This window comes from Budorcas taxicolor, chromosome 5, assembly GCF_023091745.1.
Source record: "Budorcas taxicolor isolate Tak-1 chromosome 5, Takin1.1, whole genome shotgun sequence".
Classification (NCBI taxonomy): domain Eukaryota; kingdom Metazoa; phylum Chordata; class Mammalia; order Artiodactyla; family Bovidae; genus Budorcas; species Budorcas taxicolor.
In genome coordinates this window covers 164,104,532-164,124,368 of record NC_068914.1, presented here as the reverse complement: position 1 = coordinate 164,124,368, position 19,837 = coordinate 164,104,532, and positions in this window count along the sequence as shown.

The window sequence follows — 19,837 nt, the reverse complement described above, 5'->3', positions numbered from 1 at the left end:
CACGACGAGGGGAACAGGCACGCCTCTCCCTACCGCCTCGACCCCCCGTCCCCCGAAGAGAGCCACTCAACGGGACACACACGCCACCGTGGCGCGGACCCGAGGGGGACACCGGGTTAAGGGAAACGACACCACCACTCGGCCTCAGGCACCTGAGGGACGACCTGGAGCGCTCCAGGGGCACCACCGAGGGTCACGCGAGGCACGCTCACACACCCGCGTGGGGTGCGCAGCGTGGCGGCGGCGGCACAGCCCTCCCCGCCACAGGGAGGGCCGCTCGCCGGGCACACGCCGAGAAGGCGAAGCGAGAGCAATCTGCGGTGTCAGAAGACCAACGGCCCCCACTGACGCCCCGAGGCAAAGGACAGGAGACCGAAGATCAGGGCCAGAGGCCACACCCAACCCCTGCCTTCCTCCTCACCCTCCCTGATGGGCAGCGGGGGGGGGGGGCGGGTGGGGGGGGAGAAGACAAGCGAGGGGCCCCGCGGACAGACCGAGAAGAGCGGACGCGCTCACTGGGAACGCCCGTCCCTCGTCTGGCACGGCTTAGGCTCGGCCCGGGAGAACACGACCACACCACATCGATCCATTGAGCCAAGGTGGAGCGGGGGGAGGCACGGTGAGGACAGTCACCAGAGGGGCCCGCTTTCAGCCTCGCCGGCAACCTCCGTCCCCCCCCCACCTCGCCTCAGGCGAGAGCAGCCGACGACCCCGAGAGGAGAACGCCTGACACGTGGCACGGAGCCCACAGGGCGGGGGTCGTCCCAGCCGCCACCAGGTGCCCACAGCGGGGGTGAGGGACGCCCAGGGTAGAAGACCCACGCGCCGCGCCACCCCGCCCCGCCACCCTCGGGTCGCCCAGAGACCGGAGGTGGCACCAAGGGTCGGGTCAGCCAGACGACACCACACAGGAGCCGGCGCACAGGCCCAGGCGGGCGGCTCCAGCGGCAAGGGCCGAACCGGGCACCAGCTGGCGGCCCAGAAACCCAGAGCCCCGCGTGCGTCCAGAGACCCACAGTCCTCGGTGGCAGACACCAAAGGAGACCGTGTCAGCACTTACCTGGTGGCAAAAAAGGCCTATTAAGGGCGACGAAATGACACCAGCCGACAGCGGAGCCCATCTACGACTCGCAGAGAGGGCCCCCGGAACCTTGTCCCGGCCACCTGTCCCCAACGCTGCCCCATAAACACCAGGCCCCGAGCTCTCTTGGGGGCGGGGGGGGTCATCTGGTCGACCGGGAGGGGGGAGGGGGCGCGTGGTGGCCAAAGCGGGGCCGCGGACACCAAGGTGGGGGGGGGGGGGAGGGGAGCTGGCCGAGGACGCCCTCCCCGCTCCGTCCACCCGGGTAGGGGTACCGGTCCGTCCGAGTCTCCGAACGGGGATTTGGCTTCGATGTGCCAAAGGAAAACAGAAGACAGAACCGTCAGCGAGGCGCTTCCCACGAGACGAGCGGGCCCCGACCAGGGACCGCGCCCGGGGCCCAGACCGTCCCAGACGGGGCATCCAGGACGGCCCGAGCCGGTCCCCACCTCCCGACTGGGATTCAGAGAGTCGGAGAGGGGTGAGCCAAAGTCGCGTCCGACGACCGAGACCCACGAGGGCACGCTGAAGGGTCGAGCGCGCCCTCCCCGGCCACCCGCGGAAGCAGGGTCCGGTCCATCCACGTCTCCGGACCCGTCAGGACTTTGACAGAGAAAAAGCACGTGTGCCGGGAGACGCCTCGGGCGACCGGACCCCACGGGGGGGACCGCACACGCGCCTCCCCCGGTCAACCCTCGGGTCCCCGCCTCCGGAGTGCGACGCGGAAAACACCCCGGGCAGAAGGGACCCGAGGGCCCGGACCCAGGCGCGCCCTCCGGCGACCTCCAAGCCACCGTCTGGGCCGGTCCCCACCTCCGGAGCGGGGCCGAGGGCGAAGCACACGCTCCTGAGGGCGGCCCAGGAGGAGTCCGGACCGCCGAGCCCGAGTCCAGGCGCTCCGGGCAGGGAAGACCCTCTCCCCGCCCACCGCGGCGGCCCGGCCCAGGCAGGGTCCGGGCGGTCCGTCTCCGCGGCCGCAGGGGCACGGGGGCACGGGGAGATGCTGGTCGACCCGGTCAGGCCGCCCCGCAAGCCGGCTCCGGTGCGCCGCGACGGTCACCCTCCTCGGAAACCTAGAGAACCAATCTCCGGCGACAGCGGGACTGTCCCCAGGCCTCGGCGCCACCGGGACTGTCGCCGCCAGCGTCGCCGGTGTCTGAGAGCTCTGCCTCGGGCCCAGAGGCTGAGTCACAATCCTCCTGAAAGGCCTCGCCGAAGCTCCAGAGGGGAGGGACAATATCCAAGCGGCCGCCAGGTGGCTCCCGACAAGCGACTCGAACGTCCCGAGGACGTGTCGCTGTCGCCGGCCGCCGGGGACGCCACCGCGCCGGCCGCCCAGACGCCCGAGCTCGGCCCGGAGCCTCCGCCGCCGAGCGACGCGACGCGACGCGACCCCGGCCGCAGAGGAAGGGAGAGACGCTGGGAAGGGTCTCCTCAGGAGGCTGCCACGGAGGAGACTCACTCCCCCACGCGATTCCGGGGTGCTGGGGGGGACATTCCACGGAGACGCCGGCGGGCGGTGGGGGCTCGGCGGAGAGAGGGGCACCAGCGGCATCGCAGACTCCCCCGGCCCCCCTCCCCCGCAAGAGAGAGAGAGGGAGGGAGGGAGGGAGGGAGGGAGGGAGGGGCCGGCAAAGCGAAACCAGGCGAGCGCTGCTCGGAGAACAAAGCAGGACTTTGGAAAGCAGACACAGACACGCAAGCCCAGGAGCAACAAAGAAAAAGGAGGAGACACACTCGGAACCCCCAACAAGAGAAGACACAACTCAACCTGGGTAGAGACCGCGACAGAGTCCGAAGACCACACACCCGAGCACGCGCCGGTGGGTGGGGAAAGTGCCCTTGAGGTCAGGAGAACATGGATTTCCAAAGAACTGAACTGGCCACAAACACCAGAATGGCAGGCGGGCGGGAGGGCGGGCGGGAGGTCTGGGGTGGCAGGGCTGCAGGAGTGGGGGTTGGGAGGGGCGGGGGTGGGGGGTGGGGGGTGGGGCTGGGGGGCGTGGAGCTGAGGAGGACCGGACCGAGTCAATAGGGATCCACTAAATAAACCCCGTGTTCCAGGACAACAGCCAGTTACATGAATCAATAACTTTTTGAAGTAGATCAGAAAGGAAATGAAACAAAACCACCAGGCAGCAAAGTCAAGTCATAGAACTGCTCCGGCTGCTGAAAAGTCAGAGAGAGGGGGAGGGGGAGGGGGAGGGGGAGGGGGAGGGGAGGGGAGGGGAGGGGAGGGGAGGGGAGGGGAGGGGAGGGGAGGGGAGGGGAGGGGGAGGGGGGCGAGAGAGCGAGAACGCATGCACATGTGCCTAGACGCGTGTCCATATGTATACGCACGCGTATTCGCGTCTATATATACGCGCACACATGGGTATCAACAAACACGTTCGAAGGGCATGCTCACATACACGCATGTGTCTGTGTGCGCACGTGGATGCCTAGGCGTCTCTACTGTGCGTGTATGCTTGCGTGTCTACACGTAGACACAGGCATATATACACAGACGTACACGGATACACACAGGCACGAATACACACGCTCACATGTGCAGAGACGTCGGTATCCATAGACACATACATACAAAGAAAGGCGGACGTGTCAACACATACAGATGCACACGTGTGTGTACGTGTGATGTAGACACACAGGTGTGGGTGCACGTATATGCGTACACGTCCGTGCATGCTTCCCTAGACGCATCTCTCCGCGTGTGTGTATGCACACATGCATACGCACATACGGACACATCCATAGACGTCTACGTCTCGCGTACAGAGGTCCGCACAGACGTGCGAGTGTCTATGTGTCGATATACACACAGGTCTGTAGAAGTAGACATGCGTGCACGTACGCACGTACAGGTGCACGGGTGCGTCTAGAGTGCCTATACGCAGATGCATGGGCATAGATGCGCACACACGTCAACGCATATGCGAACGTGCGTGTGTATACACACACGTCCCTAGAAGTCCGTGTCCATGTGCCTCTGTGCACAGATACCCACGTGTCTGTGTAGATGTGTACGTGCGCGCGTGTGAGTATCTATAGGTGTATCTATGTACATATGGATACTCACAGACACACACGGACGGAAACACACATCCGTGTGTGTGTGTGTGTGTGTGTGTGTGTGTGTGTGTGTGTGTGTGGTATATACGGGGAAAGCGCAAGCATATTGCAAAAGGGGCTTTTCTGTCCACAACGGATCAAGGCGTCAGACAACTCAGCCTCCCAAAGGGAAACGACCCCCGATGAGCGAAGTGGGCAGGCAGGCAGGGGGCCCGAGCAGACACCTTCCTTCCAAAGAAAGGGAGAACAGACAGACACCCAGAAGCACAAGGTAGAAAACACATCAGCGGCAGGGCTGGGCTGGGCCGGGCTGGGCTGGGCTGGGGCTGCCGGGGGTGGGGGCGGGCTCACGGAAGCATCCCGGGGCGTCTGTCTGGACAATGATCCTTCTCATTCGGAGGGGAAAGGCCCAGGAGCTGGAATCGCAATCGCGACAGCAAGTTCGACACATCAGAAGACAGTGGCTCCTGATCGATCGAACGCGTCTTTGCTGCCGCTGAGGAACATGTGGGCGGACTCGGAGAGATCACATCTCATCCCCTGGGGCCTCCCAGAGAGAGAAACCACATCCCTAGGGAAAAGAGTCCTGCGATTCCCTCGGAACACTCCACCAAAGAGTCCCCCTTCGACCCAACCCAGCCACTCCACGGAGTGCCCACGGAGGGGACAAAGAAGATACGGACGTGTGTATGTGTGGGATCGACCCCCATACCTAGGTAGACATCCGTACACACAGAAGGAGAGAGCTCTCTGTCTGTGTGCCTACGCCTGTGTCTATTCACTCACACACACACACACACACACACACACACAGAGGAATGGGACTCAACCACCAGAAGGGAATGAAATCTCACAGTCTGCAGGAACTTGGAGAGACCTTTAGAGGGGATTATGCTCCACGAAATACCTCAGAGCCGTCGTTTCCACGCAGCACCTACCAAACGATGCACCGTGAACACAACAGAACCAAAGAGAAACAGGCTCCTAAGATACCACCACGGAACACGTGAGGGGTGGCCGGAGGAAGGAGCGGGGGACACGGTGGCGGGGGGTGGGGTGGGGGAGAGAATGAGGGAGACGGATGACGCGGCGCCACCTTCCCCTCAGGAAAGCCGTGAGTCGCGGGCACGCCATGACCCCGGATGTCATCTGCCGTGACGCCCAGTGGTGACGGACGGTCCCTCACTAGATGTATCCTGGTGATCGCTGTGTCACGCGCTACACTCGAAACCGTCGTCGGTACAGCTGAAAAGGAACGGGGGAACAAAACACGAAGGGGGAAGAAAAAAAAAAAAAAGGAAAGGAAGCAGGACGGGAGGAAGGAAAGAAGGCGAAAGAAAACGTTGGCAGTCAGTCAGAGGTCCATTTGAGAAGAGTGGGACTCGCGTGTGTGTGTGTGGAGGGGCGGGGAGTGGGGAGGCGGGGAGAGAAACTAGGGTGAGTAGGAGGACGGGGAGCAGGAGGAGGAGAAAGAAAAGGCCTCGAGGGGGAGGGGGAGATCAAGGATCCAAAGAGTGGACAGGACGGTCAGGTGAGCGCCATCGGGAAAGGAAATGAAGCCAACCCACGAACACCCTCCCCACGGTGCTCGCGTTCAGTCCGAGATCAAGCTGTGGGTAGGTAGCACGGTGTCCTCCGGCACACAGGGACACACGGGCCTGCCTGCCTCGGCGTGGGAGTTCAGGATCACCCCGAAAGCTGAAGCCGTTCTGTTCATCCACGGCTGACAAGGACCACGGTCCCACGACATTCCCACATCCTAGCAAACCATCGAAAGACTCTCTCACTCACTCGCCATGAAACACGTAGAGAACAGAAAAGGAGCGACACGATGGTGGCTGGCTGGCTGGCTGGCTGGATTCCCCGTGAGAGTCTGAGGGTGGAACCCATGGACAGAAAAGCATCCGATTCCCTTTGGCCAAGAGTCGGCCTCGCCTTCTGCGCCCGGTGTCTTGCCTGCGTCCGGATGACTCCCTCCCCCACCCCACCCCGCTCCCAGCTTGAAGGTGCTCTCGAGGTCCGGCCGGAACGCTCTCTTCGGAGCGCCCTTCTGAAGGGGAACGTTGTCTTCCGCGTCCTCGCCCTGAGACAGCTTCAGCCCGGCCCTCCCCTCCACCCCCGCCTCCCTCTCTCCCCCCTGCTCCTCTTCCTCCTCCTCGGAACCCGTGAGCTCTCCTCGCACCGGCCTCTCGCCCCACACGGTGGCGGTGTCGGCCCAGGTACGCTCAGGCGTCTCCTCCCCGCATCCCAGGGGACCGCCGCTGTCTCTCGACTGCGTCGTCCTGGGACCATGTGTTTCCTGGCCTTTTCTGCGGGTGGGGGAGACCCGGACGGGCCGGGGCCAGGCGGGGGTGTGGGGGAGCCTGCGTGCGGGGGGAAGGGTGGGGGCAGGGAGGGGGAGGAGGAGGAGGAGGAGGAGGAACAACGACACAACTCCCCAGTGCCAGTGTGTGCCTGTGGCCCGGGAAACAGAGGACGCACCGGGCTGGCTCCGAAAAGGGGATCGGTCATGAGATGGGGCACGTTTGTTCTCTGCAGAGGCCCTGCAGATCGAACAGGCAGGGGCAAGAATTGGGCTTCCCGCACTGAGAACCGTTCACCCATCGTGGAAACAGGCGTCTGTCACACCGGGGCTTCGGCTCTCGGTGCGATGTCCACAAGCCGTAGCCACCGAAACGTGCGCACGCTGGAGCCGCCGCCGTGCAGAGGGAGATCTCATCCGGCTCCTCGTGTCCTTCCAGCGAGTAGGCCGGGATCTCGGGAAGAACAGACATCCAGAGAGTTGCATGAACCTGACCGTCACGCTTTCGGAAGCCAAGGGAAGCAGAAATGAGGTTCACTCGCGTGCGGGTCTGTCTTTCCACGGGGACGAATCCTCTCTTTGAGCCGATGAGGGTTCCGGGGGCCCCGTGGAGCAGAGAGGATAGAGAGTTCCCTCAGCTCCCCTGCTCCTCCCATGCACGCGCACGCTCCCCAACGGTCCTAGGAACAGCCTGCCCCAGAGGAGCGTGCTGGCTGGCCACAACCCACCTCCACGGAGACGGAGACGGCAGTGTCCGTCCGCGTCAGTCATCCTCGTCCAGAGTCCCCGGGCCGTGTGCCCTCGCCTTCACGCCTGGCACCGTCCGTTCTGTAGGTTTGTGTCGAACCTGCCCGGAGCCCTGTGGCATCGTCCCGGATCAGGGGTTCGGTGGAAAACACCCCGTCCCCCCGCCTCATCGGCAGGTGGATCCTTCACCACTGGACCACCAGCCAGGGAGGTCCCCTCACAGCCTTCGAAAAGCATCTACCCTGAAACATTCCATGTCGTCCTCCAAAATCACTGGACCATCACGACTGAAATGAAGGAAACTATGTGAGTTCAAGAATGTCTTCACTCCTCAGTGCTTCTTGCTTTAGAACCACGAAGGCATCTCTCTCTCTCTCTCTCTCTCTCTCTCTCTCTCTCTCTCTCTCTCTCTCTCTCTCACACACACACACACACACACACACACACACAGAGGGGGGCTCATCGTCCAAAAGAAACCAACTGTTGTGTGTATCCATCCCCCTTGTCGTGGCCGTTGTGCCATCGCTAGTCAAAGAAGCTGATCTCATGTGGAATCCGATGTCTTCTTCTCTAGGACACTTCAAGAAGCAGCAAGGGTGCCTGCCGGTTTGTGAGAAACGAAGGTCAACCCGTCACGATGCGATCCCTTTTCCGGGCCTGATCGTTCAGAAACTCTCCCATCCCAAGCGGGGGACGTCAGGATATCCATCTCGAGTTTGGGACTGGGGCTTCCCCGGCGGCTCCGTAGGAAACCGTCCCGTGCCCACGCAGGAAACACGGGTTTCATCCCCGGCCCGGGAAGATCCCACGTGCTACAGAGCCACGAAGCCCATAGGCCTCGCCGATGGAATCTGTGCTCTCGATCCTGGCCACTGCGAGCGCTGAGCCCACACCCAGCAGCCACCGAAGCCCACGTGCCCCAGTGCCCACGCTCCCCAAGAGGAACCACAGCCACGAGAAGCCCAGACACACAGGCGCAGAGCGGCCCCCTCCTCCACGGAGAGAGAACGGCTCGCACAGCAGTGAAGACACAGCACACCCCCACAGAAGTCAAAGACATCCCGTGATTGGAAAGCAATACGGGGTCTAGGGTGGGATGCCGTCGGCCAATACCTCGTCCTATCCCTCGGGAAGCTCGCTGACTCTGCGGTCGATGAGATCGAGAAACCGCAGCTCACCGTGCCATCGGAAGGGTGGGAAGCTCTCCCTACAGTGCGGAGAGCCCAGTGGAGACGTGACCCGTGGGGACCGTGAGCATGCCCGTTCCCGTGAAGAAGTCCTTCCCAGTCCGGGCTCTGGAGATCGGCCCACGCGGACCTGCAGACAGTGGACGGCCATCCCTCTCGGGGCTCCCTGCAGGCTCGCGGGTCCGGGCGTGCTGTGCCCCCAGCATCTGCTCGCCTCTTCTGGGCCCGTCTCCCCCATTGTGCTCCACTCGCTTTGAATCCTTCTCCCCTCTCGTCTGACGTGTTTTCTTTCCTGTTCGACTCTTTCTGGCTCCCCAGGCACCACTTCGCATCGTTCTTCTCTTCTCATCGCACTCGTCTCGTGGAAAGAATTCCACGTATCTCTGCTCTGTGCCCCCAAGGAGTCTGGCATCGCTCCATTCATCTGGGGATCGACTGGCACCCGGGCAACCCCGGCCCACGAAAACCCTGGTTCCGTGTGGAGGGAACGACTTGCCGACGACCGCAGGGGGCTTGTGGACGACGTGGAAAGCTGGCACCGGGGAGTCGTCCTGCGGACACACCCTCGGGCACCATCGCGTTCGCGGGAGCGTTTGGGTTGTCGTCGCGGTCGCCGCCGTATTCCCTAAGACGTGTGCGGTCGCACTGGATGCCAACGGCGTCTATCGGAAGAGAAAGGCTCATTCCCCGGATCCCCTCGGAAGGACTTCGAAAAAGAGTCGTGGGCGAGACGTGATCGATCTTTCCTACACTCTCACTTCTGGGGAGACATCTAAAGAAAAGAGACACCGGATCTAACCCTCAGAGAGAGATCTGCGCTCCCACGTCCACGGCAGCATCCGTCACACGGGTCAAGAGAGGGAAACAGCCCGAGTGTCCATCAAGGGAAGAAGAGGGAAAGAAGACACACGATCCAGAGAGAGATCGATCGATAGGTAGACATAGATGTCCCACGGAGCCACAGGAACGAACACATTCTTCTCTGGTGAGAGCATGGATGTGACTTAGGGCGTGATGCCCAATGAATGAGTCAGGTAGAGAAAGAAAAAGACTTTCTCATGCCACTTACATGCCATGATGGCCATCAAAAAAAAAAAGAAAGAAAGAAAGAAAGAAAACAATCATCACAGAGCGGCTGGGGGAGGGAGGCATGGGAAGATATTGCATTGATGGAAGGGGGAGAGAAAAAAAAAAAAAAAACGACTTCACGGATAAGGTACATCTATACTGCACACGTCACAACGAGCACGGTGATTCTAATGAACAGCATTATTCTTATCGTATGATACTATTCGGAGAAGGCCATGGCGCCCCACTGCAGTCCTCTTGCCCGGAAAATCCCATGGACGGGAGGAGCCTGGTGGGCCGCAGTCCACGGGGGTCGCTCACAGTTGGACGCGACTGAGCGACTTCCCTTCCACTTTTCACTTTCACGCCTTGGAGAAGGACATGGCAACCCGCTGCAGTGTTCTTGCCTGGAGAATCCCAGGGACGGGGGTGCCCGGTGGGCTACCGTCTGTGGGGTCGCACAGATTCGGACACGACTGAAGCGACGCAGCAGCAGCAGCAGCAGCAGCAGCAGCAGCAGCAGCATGATCATCTGAGAAAGTTGCCATGACAGTGGACATGAATCATTCTCCTCCCGTCCAATGGCAGAAGGAAATGGCAACCCACTCTAGGATTCTTGCCTGGAACTGTCCACGGATGGAGGAGCCTGGTAGGCGACAGTCCGTGGGGTCGCAAAGAGTCGAACACGACCGAGTGACTCCGCTCTCTTTCACGTCCAGTCGTGATCTGCGTGGGCTGTGAGAAAGCTATGAGCTACCGCCTGGGCGGTCATTATTCTTTCGCAACGTACAGGTGCCTCTTGTCCCCATTCTGTACACATGAGAACGAAGGATGTCATATGTCCTTCACGAAGGAAATGATATTTCAATACGCCTGGAAATTAAACACATAAAATCCCCTAGTTTTCTTGTCTTTCCGTGAAGAGTCAGTATCGGCTGCGCCAAAAAAAAAAAAAAAAGGAAAAAGAAAGAAAGAAAGAAAAAGAAAGCTTTATTTGGGGGTCTTCGATATGGCCATGCAGGGACACAGGTTTGAATAAAAACCGGGGGAACGTTCCCCAGGAAAGAGTCGGGGGCTTAGAAAGCTGAAACTCCGTGAGGTTGTAAAGCGACCCGAGAGCAATGATGATGGACTGTCATGCAAACAAGGAACTGTCTCTTCTTCCAGGGTCGATAGGCTGTCACAAGTGAGGTAGGGAAAGGGGAGGGTGTGTGTGATAGGGGTCTCGAATGTCGGGAACACTGTCTCGAGGATCCGGAGGACTCTGTTCCCCAGGAGGTGCTCCGAGTTTCCAGACTGAGACACAGACCTCTTCCTCCATGGCCTTCCCCTTCTCTATTTTGGGGCGCTCTCTTGGCGATGCCGATTCCACTTTGATTTTCCTGTCACATGTCATCCCCTTTTGCATTCAAAGATACCATTCCATCATGGGAACAAGAGACCTGGTTTATCTTTTGAGAGAGGATTCGAATGAGACATGATCACTATCCGTTGCGTGGTTCCGGGCACGAACGACCCACACGGGGATCCACGCCACATCTCTCTCTGCCATCGAGAAAGGCTGGGTACGGCAAATGACGCCACGGGATCGGCGAGTTCCTCGGGCTCAGCACTCCCTCGACTTGGCTGCGGTTTTTGGTTTTGTTCCCTTCCGTGTTTGCTCGCTCGCTGACCCACACGATCTCTCCGGATAGGGCAGCCCATCGAAGCGGAGGCACGATCGAGTCTGTGTGGATCCTATTCACGCATCCCATGGGGAGATCGACGACCTCTACGTGGATCCATACCCATGGCCGTGTTGGGTTCAGGAGGACCCTTTGGTGTTTTCTGGGTGCGCTCTCTGTTGTCCATGAGCTCACGTGCCTTTCGGGGACATGGCTGATGGAGACGGACACCAAGCAGCAGGGCAGCAAGCTGGCATCTCGGCCTAGAGCGGTTCCCCAAATGACATCCCAGCACCAGGGCTGAGACAGCCATCCCTCCCCGGGCCCCCCTCGTCGCCGGGGAGGGGTGGGGTGGGGTGGGGGTGGGGGGTGTGAGGTGGGGGAGATGGGGGTGGGAGCCGGTTCCGGGTGCGCGCGCGCGCGCGCGCGCGTGTGTGTGTGTGTGTGTGTGTGTGTGTGTGGGCGGGTGGGTGGGTGGGGTGGGGAGGGGACGGGACTGGGCTCGGGGTTGGGGGTGCACGAGGTGAGGGGACCGTCCCGGTCCCCCTGAGACGTGAAGGCAGGTTCTGTCCCGCTGAGAACTCCCTGCCTTCAGGCGCGCGAGGGGAGCAGGTTTCTCTCCAATCCATTTAGGAAACGGTTTTGAAAAAGTTTCCAGACAAAAAGTATCACACAGTTAGACACAACATGTCTGCTTGTGATTGCCGGGGCCAGCGTGAGGAACTCCGCCCATGGCAAAGGTCATGAGGAAGGAGGCTTGGCGTACGCCAAGGCGTGATCAAGCCTCAGGAAACCCCCTGTTCCCGAGCATCTACCCCCAAAGCCAGAGTCTACCTAGAAATGACGAGTCTAGTGGGTTGGTTAGGAATGCCGTGGGTGAAGGGTTTTTCACGTGTCGGGCCGATCGTGACGGCTCCTTCCCGGCCCCGGGTGTGACAAGGGCGTCTCAGGTCAAACCTCTCTGGGAGTCTTTGGAGAGTCTTCACGAGCACAGGGCCTTTCTCACGGTCGAGTCCACGATTGCCGCCAGGCCTCCATATCCTTAGGCGCCTGGGAATCTATGGGTCCACGTCGTCGGAATATAGAAAAGGAAGTCGAGTCGTTTTTCAGGGGAGCAATACTAGACTTTTCGAGTGAACGCAGGTTCTCTTTTGGAATAGATCCCTGTCCTCTGTGATCAATCCCTGCGTCCTTGCTAGGCACACATGTCCCTCGATCACTCTCTTCAGACTCAAGAGACCTTCAGGGCAACATTGGGGAAAGGATTTTCCTGTGTTGGGCTGAGGGTTGCTGCTGCATCTCCATATTCCCTGCCCTTCGAGTGAATATAACTAGCATAGGGGAGACATAAGGATTCACCTTTCAGACGAATCACGTGAACTTTGGGTTCGATCCATTCCTTTCTCGATTGGAACTCACGACACCCTCAGCCTACAGGAATGTCACTTTATCTGGAGGGTGGTGCCTGGTTTAAGGAAAAACACCCTTGGAACACAGAAGTGTTTCGGGGATCAGAAAGAAAGGATCGTCACGTGTCAGCAGGCCTCACGGCCAGAAGATGATGTCATATCCCTAAGACCTTTTTCTTTTCCGTACATTTATGTGAAGCACCTGATTTTGAGAAAGGTCGGGACTCCTGACCCCCACGTGACCCTGTAGTCATCCCTGTATGTCACAAAAGGGATAGAAGCAAACCCAACACGAAAGACATCGGATCCGTCTCCGGAAAGACCGATACCCCCGTGTCGCTTCTTTCTTGCTCCCCGTTTCTCTGGCTGAATTCCAAGTTCTTCAGCCTCTTTTCCTCCACTCATTTTCCTACGACACGATCCGTTTCTAATCTCTCTGTATCTCTGTCGTTAAATATGTATTTATCCAAGGACGCCAACGCCTTCCCCGCCTTCGAATTCCCTGGATCCAACGGGGCTGGACCCCGGCAGGAGGCGGTGTGTGGTGGTGTGTCTGGGGCATGCCCAGGTGGTGCTGCGTGGGTGTGGGTGTGTGTGGGGGGGGGGTGGGGTGGGGGGTGGGGTGGGGTGGGTCATGAGTGTGGTGTGTGTATAGGTTCCACGTGAGGCCGAGTGTGTGTCGGGTGGGCACCATGGGTGTGTGCGTGTGGGATGCGCCAGTGGGTGTGGGCGTGGCCGGAAGGGGGTGGGGCGTGCAGAGACAGTGGCCCAGAGACACAGCCAGGCAAAGGACAGCGCAGTGTGTGTGTGTGCAGGGGGTAGGGGGGAGTGTGTGGTGTGTGGCCTGTGCGAGCGGGGTGTGAACGGGCTGCGTGTGTGTGTGTGTGTGTCTGGGGTCGGGATGTGTGTGTGCGCGGTGTGCAGGCGGGGTGTGTGTGCGGGTATGCGTGTGGTGTGTAGGGTGCCGCTGTGGGTGTGGGTGTGGGTGTGGCCTGTGGGTGCGAGGGGTGGTGGCGCAGAGACAGAGGCCCAGAGACACAGCTAGGCAAAGGACAGTGCAGCGTGTGTGTGGGGGTGGGGGGGGGGGGGGTGTGCGGGAGAGGTGGGGGGGCGGGGTATGTGTGGGGGCGTGGTGTGTGCGGGGGTGGGGGGTTTTATGGGCGGGCGGGCAGGTGTGTGTGGCGCTGGGGGCGGGGCGGGGTGTGTGTGTCTACGCATGTGGTGTGTGGGCAGAGACAGAGGAGAGGGGGAGAGTCACAGCCAGGCCAAGGAGAACGCAGTGGGGGGGGAGGGGGGTGGCTGGGGCGGGAAGGGAGGAGTGTGCGGTGTGTGGCAAGCGTGGGCGGGGTGCAAACGGGCTGGGTGTGCGTGTGTCTGGGGTCGGGACGTGTGTGTGCACTGTGTGCAGGCGGGGTGTGTGTGCGGGTATGCGTGTGGTGTGCGGTGCGCCTGTGGGTGTGGGTGTGGTGGAGGGTGGGTGGCGCAGAGACACAGCTAGGCAAAGGACAAGGCAGTGTGTGGGGGGGGGGCGGGGGGGCGGGAGAGGTGAGGGGGCGGGGTTCATCATCTGAAAGGTGAAAGGCACAGGGACGCACGCACGCACGCACGGACGCACCCACCCACGCATGCACGCACGTACGCACGCACGCACGCAGGCACCCAGCCACGCACCCACCCACCCACCTGCCCACGCGCCCACGCACGCTCGCGTCCACGCACCCACCCACGCACGTGCCCGTCCACGCTGTTGTGTGACGAGCTGGGTGGAGCTAAGCGTGTGATGACTCTGTCCACTGGGTGGAAATCGCAGATCTCAGTGAGGTTCTGATGGGAGCAGGGGCTTTGACGCAGTGAGAAGGAGAACACACTGATGGTCGACTTAAAGGTCAATAGAGAGGGGTCTGAAAGCTCCCAGAAAGAAATCACAGCACTTTGTAAAAGTTCGGTGTAACTATTTGTTCTGGCACAGTCGCCAAGTGTAAATGGTTCATTTCTGAATGTCATTTCTGTCCCGCTGAGTACTCCCTGCCTTCAGGCGCGCGCGAGCAAGGGGTGCAGGTTTCTCTCCAATCCACGGCCATGCATCGTGTTCGCCCTGTTCAAAAAAAAAAAAAAAAAAAAAAAACCCACAAAGACCAAAACGTTTTTGTTTATCTTGGCCTGTTTTCTGGGCCGAGGCCAAAGACCTCTTCAAGCGTGTCCAAAGGATCTGACAGGATGGGAGGGAGGGTGCAGGTCAATCCATGGGTCAAGAGATCCACAGAATCGGTCACAGCTGTGACTCGGGCCTTTTTCAGAAACAGGCCCATTTGGATGAGTCCCTGGACAGGAGTCACCCCAGGAGTTTCCTTGAAGGGATCGAGTTGAGCTGCAGGAGTCGGGAGCGTGACCCCGCCGCCGCCAGACGGCCTCCTCAGCCCCGCAGGCCGGCCTGCAGGCAAGGCAGGCAGGCAGGCAGGCAGGCAGGCAGGCAGGCAGGGGCTATTGTCTGTGGGCCCCACCGCCACCCTCCCCCACCCTCCCCCTGCAGGGCCTCGTCCGATAGCTTCATTCAAATGCAGAAAGCGTTCCAGTCAAGTCAGAGCCTTTGACTTCGCCTCGAGCTTCTCGCCATTGAATGGTGATCCGCCCCACCCACCCCTCCTCCCGTCCCCATCCCCATCCCCATCCCCATCCCCCCATTCCATTTCTCCACCTTGAGACTGCCCCTTTGGGCACCGTGCGGAGGAAGGGGGCTGGGGGGTGGGGAGGGAGGCCGAGGGACAAACTCGCCTCGCGTCAGGCCAAAGGAGTCTCCTCCTTTTTTGTCACCCAGGAAACCCCGCTCACGCGTGCGAGGATCACGGACGCGCGTCGAAGCAGCCATCGTCCCTTGACAGCTTCCCCTCCGTGGGAGGAGGTTTTCATTCCTGCCTGCCTCCAGTTCCGTTCCGTTCAGTCGCTCAGTCGTGTCCGACTCTTTGCGACCCCACGAATCGCAGCACGCCAGGCCTCCCTGTTCATCACCATCTCCCGGAGTTCACTCAGACTCACGGCCATCGAGTCCGTGATGCCATCCAGCCATCTCATCCTCTGTCGTCCCCTTCTCCTCCTGCGCCCGATCCCTCCCAGCATCAGAGCTTTTTTTCCAACGAGTCCACTCTTCTCAGGAGGTGGCCGAAGTCCTGGAGTGTCAGCGTTCGCGTCATTCCTTCCAAAGAAATCCCAGGGCTGAACTCCTTCAGAATGGACCGGTTGGGTCTCCTTGCAGTCCACGGGACTCTCAAGAGTCTTCTCCAACACCACAGTTCAAAAGCCTCCATTCTTCGGCGCTCAGCCTCCTTCACAGTCCAGCTCTCACATCCATACACGAGCAAGGGAAAACCATCGCCTCGACTAAACGGACCTTAGTCGGCAAAGTCTCGTCACTGCTTTTGAAGATGCTATCTAGGTCGGTCATCACTTTTCTTCCAAGGAGTCAGCGTCTTTTAATGTCATGGCTACAGTCACCATCTGCAGTGATTCTGGAGCCCCCCCCCTCCCCCCCCAAAATAAAGTCTGACCCTGTTTCCACTGGTTCCCCATCTATTTCCCACGAAATGATGGGACCGGATGCCATGATCTTCGTTTTCTGAATGTTGAGCTTGAGGCCAACGTTTGCACTCTCCTCTTTCACTTTCCTCAAGAGGCTTTTGAGCTCCTCTTCCCTCTCTGCCATAAGGGTGGTGTCATCTGCATATCTGAGGTGATCGATATTTCTCCCGGCCATCTTGAGTCCAGCTTGTGTTTCTTCCAGCCCAGCGTTTCTCATGATGTCCTCTGCATAGAAGTGAAATAAGCAGGGTGACAATATACAGCCTCGACGTCCTCCTTTCCCAATCTGGAACCCAGTCTGTCGCTCCATGTCCAGTTCTAACTGTTGCTTCCTGACCTGCATACGGATTTCTCAAGAGGCAGGGCAGGCGGTCTGGGATTCCCATCTCTTTCAGCCTTCAGAGAGACAGAAAAGGAGGGAGGGGCAGAGCGTTCCTCTGGCGCCGGCCGGCTCTGTAGTCACTTGAATCCAAAACACTCCATCGGGCACGGAGGTTCACGTGCGGTGGGCTGGAGCGGGGTGGGGACGGCGGCCTACTCCGAACCCTAGCAGTGTTCCCTCCTCTGTCACTTGCCTGGAACCTAGGAAAAGCTGAGCTGGTGTCTGTGTGCGTGAGTGCGTGCACGTACACGTGTACGTGAGAGACGGCACGTTGTGCATGTGCGTGTGCCTGTGCATGGACGTGAGAGGAAAAGGGGAAAAAAAGGAAAGAAAGGAGGGGAAAAAAAAAAAAAAAAAAACCCAGAAGGAGGGAAGGACGAAATAGGTTAGTTAGTAGGGCCTCCATGTCGTGGAAAGAGTTTCTGAGCACAGATCCTCCGTTCATTGACTCAGCGATCGTATCTCCTCTACAGGAGGCCGTGATGTCGATGGACGGGTCCGGGAAAGCAGGCCTGGGGTGCACGCAATCGGGTATTTTCTTTCCCCTCAGAGGCACTTGTAGGGAAACCAAGGAAACACACAGGTTCATCCCTGGAGCGGATTCGAGACACCAGTCGGCGGAGGGAGAGGCAGTCCAGGAGACTGATTTCTAGACGTCAGGGTCGGGTCCTGGAGCGGGTTGCCATGTCCTACTCCAGGAGGCCTTCCCGGCCCAGGGATGGAAGCCGGGTCTCCAGGAGTGTGTACCCGCGTTTCTCAGAAACACCCTCTGGGCCCCTAAGGAACCTGTGGCAATCACGATCGCCAAGGAGATAAGAATCCTGCACCGAGAGTTTCCGAAGTCTGGAAGGACCAGATGGAGAGAAAAAGAGAAAGGATTCCCTTCTGCCGACAGGGGTGTTGTACGAAGGGGCCAAGGGGATGTCCGTCTTTCCAAATTCGCATTGTCAACATTGTGTCCTTTCGGTCCTCTGTGTTCTCTTTGTATCTGGAAAGCAACAGGTGGAACGGTATAGGCCCTTTCATTATTTTATTTTACTTTCTGTCTTTTTCCCGCCCGCCCGCCCGCCCGCCCGTCCGTCCGTCCGTCCCTCCGTCCGTCCGTCCGTCCGTCCCTCCCTCTGTCTTCTCTCTGTCTCTGTCGCTTTTCACTCAGGTCAGGGAATTTAAAAAAAAAAAAAAAAAAAGGAGGAATCTGTATGTCTGCAGGTCAGGAAGCTACAGTTAGAACTAGACACGGAAACCCAACGGGCTGGTTCCAAATAGGGACAGGAGTCCATCAAGGCTGTCTATCGCCACCCTGCTTATTTAACCTACAGGCTGAGTACACATCATGAGAAACGCTGGGCTGGATGAAGCGCAAGCTGGAGTCAAGACTGCCGGGAGAAATATCAATCACCTCAGATACGCACATGACACCACCCTTATGGCAGAAATGAAGGATGGGCGGGGGGAGGGGGGGGCGCGCGGGGAGGCGCGTTACAGTCATGCCCGTTTCAGGTGTTCAGATTCTTTTCCCTCAGAGGTTCATGCAAAGTCATGCGTCTACTTTCCTGTGCTGGCATAGGATCCCGGTGCTCGTGGATTGTCCTGACGTACAGTGTATGTGTACACGTTCAACCCGACCTCCTGAGTGGACCGCCTGCTCCTCCCCGCCCCCAATCCTTTTTTCCTCAAGAAGCCAGGCATCCACTTTAGCATCCTATTCCTCAGTTCACCCAACGCCATGAAAGAAGTCATTCCTCAAGCTTTCCCATCGGTCCTCTACACCTCGCCCGATGATGGCGGGGGACTGGAAGACTGACCGTTCTGAAGACTTTCGCAAGAGCTCTGGGTGAAGGCTCCTACGATCGGCTCGGTGAAGTGGGTGGCGTGTCAATCAGTAGAGACCGTGGAAGGGATGCCCCAAGTGGCAAACACCATCGCTTTCCGTTGCGGTCCGTTTGCTTGTCTGCGGCGAGGGACGGAAGGGAGGCTTCCACCTTCCACAGAGAAAGCTATCCCTAGCGTCCCAAGCATGTTTGACCACCACCCCACCCCGCCGCCCCAGGTTACAGGCGTGACGGGTCAGACCGTAGCGATCGTCATGTCAAGGGTGTCCGCACACCAGGCAGACTCGTCTGAAAGGCACCCTGTCCTGTGCAGGTGGAGGGAGGGGAGGGAGGGGCAGAGGGATGGTGAGGAAGGGAAAGAGAAAGAGAGGGACAGGAACGCACACAGTGGGGGCGGAGGGGGCGGGGGGAGGCTGTCGGGGGCCAGCGTGAGGAAGTCCGCCCACGGCGAGGGTCATGAGGAAGGAGGCTGGGCGTACGCCAAGGCGTGATCAAGCCTCAGGAAACCCCCTGTTCCCGAGCATCGACCCCCAAAGCCAGAGTCTACCTAGAAATGACGAGTCTAGCGGGTTGGTTAGGAGTGCCGTGGGTGAAGGGTTTTTCACGTGTCGGGCCAATCGTGACGGCTCCTTCCCGGCCCCGGGTGTGACAAGGGCGTCTCAGGTCAAACCTCTCTGCTGACAGACTAGCTCGCGTGACAGGGTCATCCACACTCCCGCCACGACGCACACGAGTGTCGACGACCTCTCCACCGTAAACAGCACAGAGAGTCTGGGAGTCTTTGGAGAGTCTTCACGAGCACAGGGCTTTTCTCACGGTCGAGTCCACGATTGCCGCCAGGCCTCCATATCCTTAGGCGCCTGGGAATCTATGGGTCCACGTCGTCGGAATATAGAAAAGGAAGTCGAGTCGTTTTTCAGGGGAGCAATACTAGACTTTTCGAGTGAACGCAGGTTCTCTTTTGGAATAGATCCCTGTCCTCTGTGATCAATCCCTGCGTCCTTGCAAGGCACACATGTCCCTCGATCACTCTCTTCAGACTCAAGAGACCTTCAGGGCAACATTGGGGAAAGGATTTTCCTGTGTTGGGCTGAGGGTTGCTGCTGCATCTCCATATTCCCTGCCCTTCGAGTGAATATAACTAGCATAGGGGAGACATAAGGATTCACCTTTCAGACGAATCACGTGAACTTTGGGTTCGATCCATTCCTTTCTCGATTGGAACTCACGACACCCTCAGCCTACAGGAATGTCACTTTATCTGGAGGGTGGTGCCTGGTTTAAGGAAAAACACCCTTGGAACACAGAAGTGTTTTGGGGATCAGAAAGAAAGGATCGTCACGTGTCAGCAGGCCTCACGGCCAGAAGATGATGTCATATCCCTAAGACCTTTTTCTTTTCCGTACATTTATGTGAAGCACCTGATTTTGAGAAAGGTCGGGACTCCTGACCCCCACGTGACTCTGTAGTCATCCCTGTATGTCACAAAAGGGATAGAAGCAAACCCAACACGAAAGACA